Below are 14,261 nucleotides of genomic sequence, written 5' to 3'. Positions count from 1 at the left end.
GATTCAATCATATAGCCGAAGCTAAATGCTTTCATCAAGGAGTTTATAAAGATACAAAATAACTCCTATAATATTCCACAGCCGCACTCCCCACGAACACTACACCAAATTTGGTGATTAGCAACAGTAGGTGGCAGTTGCAAAGAGGGGTCGCAACAGTTTAACTCTGTTACGAAAGTCGATGTTGCAACGTTTCGTAACAGCTAGGTTGCTGTTGCAAATATTCGTTCGCAACAGTTTACAGCTCTTGCAACGTCTAAAGATCGCAACTGTTTCAAATGGTTGCGAATTTGGATTGTCGCAACTGCTTGCTGCAGTTGCAATTTTTTTGCAAAAACAAAATAAAATGGTTTTGACCTGGCCAAAACCAGATTTTGACCAGGTCAAAACCGGTCAACTCTTTGTGAATTATTTACAGTATTCATATCACAATTCACTGAGATTAATGGATTCCATTGAACATTCGTTCTGTTCATAAATTCAGTTCAAGACTGATACAAAAATATTTAAACGTCGAATGGACACCAACATGCACAAGTCCTAATAAGTACAATAACAACATCAATAGGCAAGTAAACAGATGAGGGAGCCTGGGAACCAGAAGTATATAAAAAGAACTAGTAACATAATATTTAGAATGATGGATATAAATACCCTTCTAAAAGTTCAGGATAGTCAGTTGATCGAAACTCTTGAAGTTTATACCTTATCCTAATTTGGTACAAGCTGTTGAAGTTTCCTTATCAGGTCACTGAAACTTGTTTTTCGAACCTGATCCAAAACAAAATCACAATCATAAATTTTAGCTAATCATTCACTGTTTAAAAACAAAAAAGTACTAGATTGGAAGAAAACAAAGAGCGAATAAATGAAATGAAGCATAATCTTTCTGCAATACTATGAGGATGTTATGCACAGCCATGCTTAGCTCGAACTCTGTAAGAAACTGAATCTTCAAATAACTCTTTTTGCTGATTCCTCATTCACACAAACAATAAGAGACAACAGAACTTAGTCTACCACCACAAGACAGAATCATAAAGCAGGGAATGAAGTTGAGGAACTTACTAGAAGCTTCAATTAGTTTGATGACTTCAGACTTCTTGCTAGGCTCCAAAAGGAATGACATTTCTGCAGCTGCAGCTCTATGCATCAAGGAATCTTCACAAAACAGAGTGAACTCGGTTCTGCATTTTGGGCTGAAAGAACTGTTCCATGCTCGCAGGTTATAACTTGAGTAATCTCAGTTCGGAACGAAGGACGCACCAAGCGTTTTTACCCAAGTGAAATACGTACCACAATCCTAACAAAGGAAGGAACAAGTTCTCTTGATGGACTAACACCGAGCAGCACCACACCATTGATCTGTAACTGAAATACGAACTCAAAAAGTAAAAATAGTTTAGAATCTTACTGCAAAAGGGACTTCCTCATTCAAAGCCATTCATTTGGTACATAAGCAGTTATGAGTATCAGTTGATTAGGAACAAGTTCTCTTGATGGACTAACACCGAGCAGCACCACACCATTGATCTGTAACTGAAATACGAACTCAAAAAGTAAAAATAGTTTAGAATCTTACTGCAAAAGGGACTTCCTCATTCAAAGCCATTCATTTGGTACATAAGCAGTTATGAGTATCAGTTGATTAAGAACACAACCTTACTCATATGCATGCTCAATCTCTTGTTTCCCCATTGACACAGGCTGATAATCTTTGAACCAGTCACACGCATTTAACGGTACCTAAGCAAAACATATAACATGAAGAATCAACACAAATGACAGCTGAACCTGATTTTGCAGTAGTTCTACTCATACATTGTTGCAGCAAATGTCTAGGAATTAGATAAGAGCTCTTACATTTAGGACTTTCTTTTAGAATATGTCAAACTTATTGAGGAACAACATGATGGATGTTTTCTAAGAAAAAAAAACAAGTTGCGGGTCATTTTAATAATTAAAAATGAAAACAGCTTTCTTTGCAGAGTGATTAAGAGTTAAACCTCAAAGCATGGCTGTTTCGGATCCCAGTCGCATAACTCCTTCGTCTCCATCATCAGGTTCTTGTTATCATCCTCAAAGAGAGTCTGATCATGTAGGATACAACACATTAAGTTTTCATACCAATGATAGGACAGAATTACAGCTGACTGAATGAACAATCACTTCTTCACATCACTTGCACTCAAGTTATCCAAATAAGTCCAAAAATTTGCTTACTCGTTAATTGCAGCACAGAAAATTACAACAGTGATACCTTCAAACAGATGGATGCACTTTCTCATTTCTTTTGCCACCAACATCAAAGAGTATAAACTTCACCACTTTTTTTGTTCTCTCCGACATGGCTGTATAAAAATTAATTACGATTCAGTCACTGTTGAGACATGCTAGGTTGAAACTGACAATGAACAGGCTTTGTTGGTGATGACTAGTTTAGCATTTTATCAACGAGAAGAAAATACTACACTACTAGTACTCTTTTCTCACTAAAGACATACTCTTTTCTCACTAAAGACGTAAGAGTTTTATATCCAAATACAAATTTGATGCATTAAAGTACGTACCTTGAGCACCAAATATACTAGCTAGTAACTTAAAGAACAAAACCACTGAGATATAGTGGTTGCTGAGCGAATAAAAAAATAAATAAGGTAAAGGTTGAGAATATGCACATATTCAAGAGATGCACCATGAAGAATTCGCTAGTTGACATGGGGGGTTTGCTCAAACTAAGAACTAAAAGTGGTTTTATATAATATTGGACATGGTAATTCTAGAAAATTAGTACAGGAGATGCATGAACATCACCTGAACTGTATTTCTACAACACCACTCGTGAGACCTCTTGCATAAAGAACATCTTCCTGCAAATCGAACAGATGCAGAGTTAAACAAAGACCAGTATAATAAACAAGAAAAAGAAAGTTGCAAATAGATCATACCTTCGTTGGGACATAATTCACATCAGATAATCTTTGCAAATTGTCCATTGAATAGTTGGCACAATTGGGGAGTTGCAGTTCATTTCCACGAGTATAGGTTTCCTGTATGTGTATGGTGGTAAATATTACTGAAAGTTATTAAATAGATTAACGCCTCTCAATCTCTGCAGCCTGTAAACCCAATCTCAAAAGAATCAGAGACCAATAATATACATGTAAAAGAAAAAGATAATGACAATCACACATGTAAGCATTATCTCTTTAGTGTGGGAATGATACATGTGCATTTTCTTCGGTCTTCACTGTAATGGCCGTGTCTGCAGCAGATTGAACCCATCCCTTGTATTAAAGTTGATAGCACAGGAGTTATACTAGCGAAAATAGCTCAAGTACCCAATCCCCAGATAATCCCAAGTATTCGACGATACTACTGCAAAAAACAGCCAAATCAGTGAAGTTTAAGTCAGATTACTCTTCCAAAAAGATAAATTGTTAGGTTGCTCTAAATGTAGAATGCTGGAACAACATAGATGCATGTAAAGTGTTAAAGAGATCAAATAAAGGAGCACAAGTTGTCGACTAGGTTGCACAAACATGAGTATGGGTGTCAGACATGACAAGGACACGTAATGCCAAACTCGGCCATACCAGAACATTTGTGATACAGGAACATGGGGGACATTTTATTCTCTTCAAATGTTATCATAAGAAAAAACTATCAAATATACATATTGGACGTCCGGACTCGTTCTGCAGCTTTTAATGCAAGTAGAGCTCCATCGTCATGACCAACATGTATCACCGAAGAAACCCCATATCTAAGCACAACGAAAGGAGAGGATCCACCTGGGATTAGGTGGGGGTAGACTTCAGGGGCATTGTCAATCAACTATGTAGAATCTTGTCCAAATTCATAATATTCTGCTGCTAAACTACAAACCCCACATCACCAAATGCATCATCGTCGCTCTCCCACGATGCATTCGTCAGCAACTCATAGGCATAACGCTGCAAAGGACCCAACATCAAAAGACACCACAAGAGTAAAGCTACTGAGTAAAATACACAAACAAGATAAATATGGGGATACATGTGGAGGAGAGTAACCATGATAGTATCTTCCCAACTGTTTTAAAGATTCAACATATGCCATCCCAGCCGATTCCATCATTGTAAAACAACTCAACATCTTTTATTGTTTAGGGGTAATCATCTTTGTGTAATCTTTCATCAGAAGAAGACCAAGTGATTGCCTCCTCAAACATATAATAAACAAGATAACTGCAGAACAACACATCAAATTAAGTAAACAAGAAGAGAAAGCAATGTCCTTAACTAAACCATTATCAGATACTGCATATTGAAGTTCTAAAAAATTATCTCACCAAATTAGGAATTCTAAGTAACACAAGATCATTCAACATTAGGAAACTAAACCTAAACACAAATCCACCAAAACCTATAAACTAAACCAAACCCTAGATTCTGAAAACTCGAATCAAACATCAAATAAACAAAATTCTGTATCAAATCCTAGCAAATCACACAAATCTGAATAAAAAACCCTAGATCAGAAACCCAAATCTCATAAATAAGAAACCCTAAATCAATTAACATATTTTGAAACCCTAAGAAAAATACCTAAATCTAGCTGAAAATAGGTAGCTGAACATGATTCTGACCTAAGATTAGGTTACATATTTTGAGTGGAAAAATAGAAAAAGAAAAAATCTGAATCTTAGTTCAATTTTTACTGATAGTTCATATGCTGGTAGTGGTGATACCTTTCTTCCTCGACGATGGTTTTGATGTTGATGGTAACGATGGCTGTGGTAGTAGAAGAGAGGGGAAAATCACAGGGAGAATGAGAGAGAAGAGAACTGGAAGGAAAAGAAAATGAGAGAATCAGAGGCTGCTCGATAATAAAAGAACCGAGTCAGCTTTCCCGATAATCTGAAAGGGCTGAATTACGAGTCAGTGAAAGTGTAGGCAGCCACACTATCTTTTCGCACGCGTACTACCCGAATCAGTTGCGAATCGTAACAGAAATCAACAGTTGCAAGTTTCGTAACTTAAATCTGTTGCGATTTTTTTGCAACTATAATTAGCAACGAAAATTCGCAACAGCTGATAAACTGTTGCTAATCTGAGTTGCTAAACCCCATATTTGGTGTAGTGAAAGATTTGGAAATTAAGCACAAGTTCAATTAAGAACTCTCCCCCATAAAATGTCATTCCCGAAAGAACAACAAGAGCGACCTTACTTTCACGAGAAAAGAAGAATTTCTTTTAGACATAACACACTAAGAAACCTGACAGAAAATCAACCTACTGAAACAAATGTAGAATTGAAGTAAACACTTACTGGAGTTCCAAACTCAATTGCCCAAAAGATCGAGATAAGCACAGGGGCAAGAGTTTTAGGAACAACTAATAAACCAAAACAACACCAATAGACTGCCGTAAGTGTTGAAACGTAGCAGTGTCTAATGGTTTGGTAAGAATATCAGCCAATTGTTGTTCAGAAGGCAAAAATTCCATATTTATGATACCATTTTCATAAAGATCTCGAATAAAATGGTACCTTATATCAATGTGCTTCGTTCTTGAGTGCTCAACGGGATTCTCAGTGATTCGAATCGCGCTAGAGTTATCACAAAAGATCTTCATTATTCCAGTATCAATTCCATAATCAACCAACATTTGTTTCATCCATAGAAGTTGAGTACAACAAGAGCCGGAAGCAATATATTTTGCTTCACATGTGGACAGGGATTGTGAATTTTGTTTCTTGTTATGCCAAGCCACAAGATTCAGTCCTACGTAGTAGAAACCCCCCGATGGACTTTTTCTGTCTTCTACACATCCTTCCCATTCAGCATCAGAATAAGCAGAAAGTTCAGTGTTAGTATCAAAAGTATAAGATAGACCATACCCAACTGTGTGATTCACATATCGTATGATCCTTTTTGCAGCTGCAAGATGAGATTCCTTTGGATTAGCCTGAAATGTAGCACAACAACCAACACTAAAAACAATATCAGGTCTAGTAGCTGTAAGATATAAAAGGATACCAATAATAGATCGATAAATTTTTTGATCCACATTTACTCCTTTCTCATCTCTGTGTAGTTTACCAGTAATGGGCATAGGTATCCGTTTTGAAGTTGACTTATCCAGACCGAATCTCGAGACAAGATCCTTTGCATATTTTTCTTGGGATAAGTAAATTTCATCCTTATGTTGTTGAATTTGTAATCCTAAGAAGAACTTTAATTCACCAACATTGCTCATTTCAAATTCTTTGCCAAGAGAGACTTGGAAATCTTTTGCAAGTTTCTCAGAAGTTGAGCCATAGATGATATCATCTACATAGACTTAAGCAATGACAACATATTTCTCACTCCATTTGGTAAACAAGGTTTTATCAGCTCCGCCTCTCGAAAAACCTTTCCTAAGAAGGGAAGTAGTAAGTCTTTCGAACCAGGCTCTAGGTGCTTGTTTTGACCCATATAATGCCTTTTTAAGCTTAAGAACATGATATGGGAAATCAGGGTTTTTAAAACCCTTAGGTTGAGCGACATAGACTTTTTCCTTTAAAATTCCGTTTAGGAATGCGGATTTTATGTCCATTTGAAACAGCTTAACCTTAAGAAAACAAGCATGAGATAATAACAACCGTATGGACTCAAGGCGTGCCACAGGAGAAAAGGTTTCATCAAAGTCGATACCTTCAATCTGTGAATATCCTTGAGCGACAAGTCTGTCTTTATTTCTGACAATTGTGCTAAATTCATCAGACTTATTCTTGAATATCCATTTAGTTCCAACAATATTGATATTGGAGGGACAAGGTACTAGTTCCCATATGTCTTGTCTTTGAAATTTATTTAACTCTTCATGCATTGTATTCACCCAAAAGGGATCGCTAAGAGCTTCATCAATATTTCTCGGTTCTACTTGTGAAAGATAATAACCAAAATTGCAAATATTTTGAAGTTGTCATCTTGTTTTAGCAGCAGAATCTCTTCCTCCGATAATACTGTTGGGATCGTGATTCCTTTGAACCCAGAGGTGTCGTGGAGGGAAACGTTCTTGTTCGACATGAATAGCCTGATCAATGCTCTTCTTCTCGTCACTAGAAATATCAGGATCAGTAACAATTGGGATAACTGCAACTGAATCTGGGATTTCTTTGACTTTCTCAATTGTCTCAGTTGGAGGCAATTCAGCAGGAGGATTATCATGATCAAAATTACTGATATCATCAATGATAACATTAGCAGATTCCATCATAACCTGAGTTCTGAGATTAAATACTCGAAAACCACGGCTATCAGAAGCATAGCCAAGAAAGATACCTTCATCACTTTTTGTATCAAATTTTCCTCTCTGTTCTCGATCTTTTAGAATGTAGCACTTACTTCCGAACACTCTATAGTGCAAGTTGGGTTTTATACCATACCACAACTCATAAGGAGTGTTTAGGGTTTTAAACCGTAGGTAGACACGGTTGTTCAAATAACATGCTGTAAAGACAGCTTCTCCCCAAAACCTTAATGGTAAGTTTTTGTTATGGATCATTACCCTGGCCATTTCCTGAATGTTCCTGTGTTTTTCTTTCTTCAACTCCATTGGCTTGAGGAGTGATGGGTGGTGAATGTTGTTGAATAATCCCCAGTTGATCACAGAATTCAAACACCTTGGTGTCCTTGAATTCAGTTCCACATTCTCTTCTAATTTTCTTCAGTTCGCGACCTTATTCGTTCTGGATTCTTTTAACAATAATCTTGAATTCATCAAGGGTTTCATTCTTATGAGATAAAATGCAACCCAAGTGAATCTGGTGTAATCATCTACCATAACTAAAGCATACTTCTTACCAGCAACCGCGGGTTGTTGAATTGGTCTGAAGAGGTCCATATGAATTAAATCAAGTAGAGCTTTAGTGAGAATATCTCGAGATGATTTATAGTGAATTTTCGTTTGTTTACCCTTTTGACAGGCACCACATACACCATCAATCTTTGCATTGATTTTGGGAACGCCTCTAACAAGTTCTTTGTTAATGATCTTAGTTAGAAGACGATAATCGATGTGACCAAAACGCTCTTGCCAAAGATGTGTAGATTCCACCTTAGTCAAATTGCAACAGTTGCTGAACTGAGTATCCAGAAGATAAAAATTATTTTTACCACGAGTTCCCTGAAAAATTACTTTCCCAATTTTGTCTATGATGTCATATCCATTTTCATTGAAGACAACTCTATGGCCTTTGTCACAAATTTGACTAATAGAAAGAAGATTTGCAGTCATACCTTTTACGTATACTACATCATGAATTTCAGGTACGCCGAGAAGTTTGATCGTCCCCTTCTTGCTTATATAGCAACAACTCCCATCTCTAAATGTCACGATACCTCCTTCATAGTCGTTTTAGGAAACAAACCACGTGATATCTCCTGTCATATGTCGGCTACATCCACTATCAAGAAACCATTGAAAGGGCGATGTTGATTTTAAAGCAAAAGCTCTCATACTAACACTACTTCCATGTTTATAATTTCTTGTTAGTTTTGTACGTCCTTTCAGTGAAGCAAAAAGTTGTTCAGCTTTCTTATGAAGATTACTTGCAAATTCTAGGCTTTTCCGGAAGGACATACAAGTATGTTGAATGTGATTGTAAGAATCACAGAACATGCATGGGTCAACATTTTTAATCTTGTTCTGAGTATTATCAGGTTTCACAATGCCTAAACATTTTTTAACATCTGATTTACAAGTTTTCTTCGCAGAAGAACAACAAGAGTTATTCAAGTCCATCAAAGGAATTTCGACAAATTTCAAATCCTTAAGCATTGCAATTTTTGCAACAAGATCAGAGTCGATCCGAATTTGTTCATCCAACTTTTTCTGGAGAATAACCACTTTTTCAGAACTTTTTTTGCGATTAGTTTTTAACCCTAGTGGAGCTTTTCTAGAGACTTTACTGTCCATATAATCAGATCGCTACAAACAAAGACTTATAAGGTCTTTAAACGTGTTTGCTTGCTCTGATACCAATTGAAAAAGTGGGGGTACAACAACCACACCCAATATTTCGATTAGCAATCTGTATGGACTAACTCCAATATACTTTTAAGAGAATGAACTAGACAGACAGACTCAATCTTAATAAAAGTATATCAAGAGCTATATCTCACTTTCTCGATTCAATACTTACTCAATCAATTAGAAATCTGTGAGTGTAATAGAATACAAGAGAAATCACTTGAACGGTACCAAAGACCAATGTTCAAGGATCAATCAATTTTAATCAACAACCAAAGGTTGGATTTCCCAATTGATCGATTCAATGCACAACCTATATTATTTCAATTATATAAAATACAATGCGGAAAATAAATAACACAGACACCAGAAATTTTGTTAACGAGGAAACGGCAAATGCAGAAAAATCCCGGGACCTAGTCCAGATTGAATACACACTGTATTAAGACGTTACAGATACTAGCCTACTGCAAACTAACTTCAGATTGGAGTATAGTTGAACCCCTATCAATCTCCCATTGATACAAGGTACAGTTGTACTCCTACGCCTCTGATCCCAGTAGGATACTACACACTTGATTCCCTTAGATGATCTCACCCACAACCAAGAGTTGCTGTAACCCAAAATCATAGACTTGATAATAAACAGATCTGTGTCACACAGAAAAGTATATAAAAGGATAAATCTGTCTCCCCCAGATAAACCCTAGGTTTTGTTCCGTCTTTTGATATGAATCAAGGTGAACAAGAACCAATTGATAATCCGTTCTTATATTCCGAAGAACAGCCTAGATTAATCAATCACCTCTCTACAATCCTTCCTGACTACACAAGCGGATTGTCGAGGAATCACAAACAGTGAGACGAAGATGTTTGTGACTTCTTTATCTTGCCTATCAGAGAACTCTCATGATCTCAAGTCAATCAATCGATTGTACTCGTACGATAGAAGATGCAAGATCAGATCACACAACTACGATAAAGTAGTATCGGTCTGACTTCACAATCCCAATGAAGTGTTTAAGTCGTTAACCTGATTTTAGAGAAGAAAATCAAAGGTTAATGGAGATCGACTCTAGCTGGCGCACTAGTAGCACACAGAAGTGTGGGGATTAGTTTTGCACAATGCTAGATGTCTCCTTTATAACCTTCAAATCATGGTTTTGCCTTAGTTACAAAGCAATCCATATTCACCGTTAGATGAAAACCTGATTTAGATTCAAGCTAATATTTTTCAACCGTTAGATCGAAAACTTAGCTTGTCACACACACTGGGGTAGACGTTTACTGGGTTCGTGAAAACCATTCCCAAACGTGTACGTGTATTTCGGTTCAACATAGTAACCCAAAAGGTTAACCATATGAGCATTTCATATTAACCTTGTTCTTCTTCACCATAACTAGTTCAATTGACTCAAATGAACTAGTTAAAGAGTTGTTCAATTGCTATGAGATCTTATGTAACTACACAAGACACAATTGAAGCAAAGATGATTCGATTCGATTGAATCGGCTCATGAACATTATAGCCAAGGTTTGCATAAAGCATTCCTTAGTAATTTAATGTTTCATGTTCAGAGCACATCTTTAGATCATAACCTCTTAAGTTCACAAACAAGTTCGCGGACTTAAGTTAATCGGTTGAGTTTTCCAAACTCAGCAGAAATTCTCGGAAAGAGAACTTCCGCCAGTTCGCGGACTGGGTTTTCGGACTTAGTTCGCGTACTAAGCACACAAACGAGTATTTGGAAAATCCCAGCAGAAATTCTCGGTCGAGAACTTCCGAAAGTTCGCGGACTTGGCAAGCCAATTCCACAATCCTCCCGATTTCTCTTGATCAACAAAGTTCGAAAACTTCGGTTCAAGGAATACATGGTTATGTAATCTAAACTCTCATTTCAATCATTGAGACATTCTCAGAGGACGCTATGTAGATGTTATTCACAGACCGATTCATGTCAGAGCAATTATCAAAGTGATTGAAACTTTTCATGACTTTCGTCACCATGTGAAGATAAACTTGATCAAAGAGAAACGCTTTACCAACACACGATTTCGAGATAAAAGATAAGAAATGAATGCTCAGCTCGAAATATCAAATGTGTATGATCTAGTCTATATAGCATACGACTTTTGTCTCATAAGAAGTAGGAGATATAAGAGATAGACTTTTGAGTGATAGATAAGTTCAAGTCTCCACATACCTTTTTGTTGATGAAGTTCCACGGTTCCTTGTATATATCTTCGTCGTTGTATGATGAATCGCCATGAAGTCCTTGAGCTCAACTACACTTTTCTATCCTAGTCCGAGACTTAGATATGTAGGCTAGAAATCAAGACTTATAGTTTTGATCACTAACATTGACAAAGATGCTTGAGATAGCAACGCATGCGAGGTTGACCGAGCTATGCTCTAACAATCTCCCCTTTGTCAATTTTAGTGACAAAACTATTAATACATATGGAATACAAAAAAGATAAACTTTAGTGGCTCCTATTCCATAGTCTAATCTTCAACGTTCCTTGAAATCTTCGTCCTTCCAAGTACTTCAATGATCCCAAAGGTTGTAAGTTTAGCACCATCGTTGTTGAAGATCCGTAGCTATAACAATGAGAGAAATCGAGATTCTCGATCATTATTATACAGTGTCATAGTATTATTATATAACATCAAAGTCCAATTGTATCACGATTTTAACAATAATACTACGGTGATATGTATCACTCCCCCTTAGTCAATATTCCATCTCGATCATGGAAACCACTCCCTTTTACACAATGATCCGAAAACCATATGTATTTGTAGTGTGAACTACAATATTTCTCCCCCTTTTTGTCAATAAAATTGGAAAATGTACAAGAATGGGATCATAATGAAATTTCCACAAGAGACATTTCATGACCAAAAGAAAAATACATACCAACTTAATTTTGATGCAATCTAATAGCCGAAGCTAACAACATTCATCAATGAGTTTTAAGATACAAAATAACCCCTATAAAATTCCATAGCCGCACTCCCCGCAAGATATTACCATTAAGCACAAGTTCAAAAGAACTCTCCCCCATTGGATGTCATTCCCGAGAGAACAACAAGAGCGACCTTAATTTCGAAAGAAAAGAAGGATTTTTTATTGGACACCAAAAACCATAGGAATGATTTTCTATATCCAAAACTCAACCAAATTAACCACAAGTAAACCCATGATTAATTCAATTGGAATACTCAACTAAATCAAACCACAAAATTGATCAATTTAATTGAAAGTGCTCAACATAAGTAAACTCACGGAGCTACGACTAAGTCAATCACACGGAGATGACTAACTTAACCGTTCAAATACTCAACATAAGGAAAACCTTACGGAATATATGACTACATTAACCAAAGAACATGATAGTGTAGTAATAGACGCATTTATGTGTCTAATTTGTCCTTAATTTTTCGTATTGTTAGTGCTCGTTTTTGTCCTTATTATGGTATTTTGTGTGTTTGTAGGTATTTTTTTGGAAATAAATATTGTTGGAAAATTCGGCTTGAAAAGTTGCTCAGTGCACCCCCGGAGGACATTTGCTATACGGACCCCCACTTTTGCTATGTGTCACCCACGGCTATGTGTAGCCCATTTTTGTCCACAACACCCATTTTTGTCCACATCACCCATTTGTTATTCGGCACCCATGACGTTGGATATGGGCTAACCATCTTCTTCATTTCAAAAATAAGTTTTGGTGGGAAATATTTGGTTTCAACAACCAGAATTAGGGTTGGAGATTTTGCGCGATTCAGTGAGACTCAACGGCTAAAATTGATTGGGAAGACTCGTTAGAGGTTCACATGCGTGGTATGGTTGATTATTTTGATCATAATTGGATGAATCATCAAGATTGAGGGAGACAGGGAGTTACGGGTTTTGCTCAATAAAACCCGAGTGTTGCTGGATTCGGTTTTGGAGATTTCTGGAGTGATTCAATCACTCAAGTGGATTAGTTTGGGCCTGTTACGCTTAGACAGAGTTGGTATAGTCGTTAGATTCATCTAAATTGGGCTGAATTGTCCAAGAGAAGTAAGCAGAGCAACACGTATCCGAGAGAAGTATTTCACGGATTTTCCCAAGCTTTGTTGCTCTTTGCATGTGCTTAGAAGGATCCAACCACCAGTTAGGCCATGTCAGAGATTAACATGGAGAGTTTTGCAGCTGTATACGCGTGAATAATTAAATCAGGGAAGAAATATTCCCGAATCTTGCATGGATATATTCTTGATTAACTGCCGGATATATTGGATTTATGAGGAGTAATCCGGGGTCCTGTCATGTATATATAGAGTCCTAGGGAACCACAGAGAGGTTATGGAGAGTTATGAGAAGAAAAGAGAGGAGTTTGATCGAGTTGCAGAGTTGGTTCTGCTGCTGCAGAAACCCTAGAAGACGAAGAACATTGACCCACAAAAGCAGTCGTTTATGCTACAGTGAATACGACAGTCGTAAGACAGTCTTATATGCTACAGTGGCAGCGACACCTTATTCATATCGTTCTCTGTAACAATTAGGTTTGTAACAGAAATAATTGTTACAAATCCGATTTTAATTGTTTTTCCTCATTTTCACCATTGTAAACACTTTTTGAGCAATGAAAAAATCCTTTGAGTGTGTTTCCAACATGATGAGCTAAACCCTATCACTGGGACAACGGAGGAAGCAACTTTTCATGATTGTGGTAAATGAATTAATTCTTTTATTGACTTTTTGCATAGATTTAATTGCTTTATGATTTCTATTAATTACTTGTTATTTTGTTAGATGCCGCATGCTTAGTTTTAATTACTTCAGATGCGTCATGCTTTTAACTTACAAATAATATGTTACGAAATCTATTTTTGGCAAAGAACTAGAGTCACAACTTCTTTTGTTTGAGCTATATTGTCTAGAGTTAATGACTGAACCACAACAATATGAAAAGCAGTGGAATCCCGAGTCCCGGTCTCTCTTCATCTTGTGACAAATTGTGTATATATATTTTTCCTTATTTTCTTTATTAAGTCTTAAAACAAATTCTCAACAAATCTGAGTGAACGAATCATCTTACTACAACATCATTGAAAAATACCATCATGTAGCCTTTCATATACTCAACACAAGAACTTGTGGAATATATGAAAACTCAACTAGATTAATTACAAGAGAACCTATAATTAATCTAATTGGAACACAAATAACCAAACTAATCACCGAAGTAATCAATTTAATTATTTTGGGCTTA

General features: G+C 36.6%; 1 long non-coding RNA gene across 8 annotated transcripts; it reads right to left on the bottom strand.

Annotated features, from left to right (window-relative positions):
- Window positions 1-398: 398 nt before the first annotated feature.
- LOC113286498 lies at window positions 399-4,826 on the bottom strand. Of its 8 annotated transcripts, none has more exons than XR_003329336.1 (11): window positions 4,733-4,826; window positions 4,056-4,229; window positions 3,228-3,956; window positions 2,949-3,119; window positions 2,815-2,870; window positions 2,261-2,351; window positions 2,007-2,090; window positions 1,864-1,923; window positions 1,662-1,746; window positions 1,069-1,539; window positions 399-771 (listed from the first exon to the last, which is right to left on the bottom strand). It is a non-coding gene; the product is annotated as an uncharacterized LOC113286498 (long non-coding RNA). The 8 variants fall into 8 exon arrangements; XR_003329342.1 differs by lacking the exon at window positions 1,864-1,923 and having other exon boundaries at window positions 1,069-1,208; window positions 1,297-1,539; XR_003329337.1 differs by lacking the exon at window positions 1,864-1,923 and having other exon boundaries at window positions 1,069-1,303; window positions 1,415-1,539.
- Between the last annotated feature and the right edge of the window lie 9,435 nt (window positions 4,827-14,261).

Source organism: Papaver somniferum, chromosome 6, assembly GCF_003573695.1.
Source record: "Papaver somniferum cultivar HN1 chromosome 6, ASM357369v1, whole genome shotgun sequence".
Lineage (NCBI taxonomy): Eukaryota > Viridiplantae > Streptophyta > Magnoliopsida > Ranunculales > Papaveraceae > Papaver > Papaver somniferum.
Note: the sequence above shows the minus strand (reverse complement) of the source record. Positions and strands in the feature narration are given on the sequence as shown.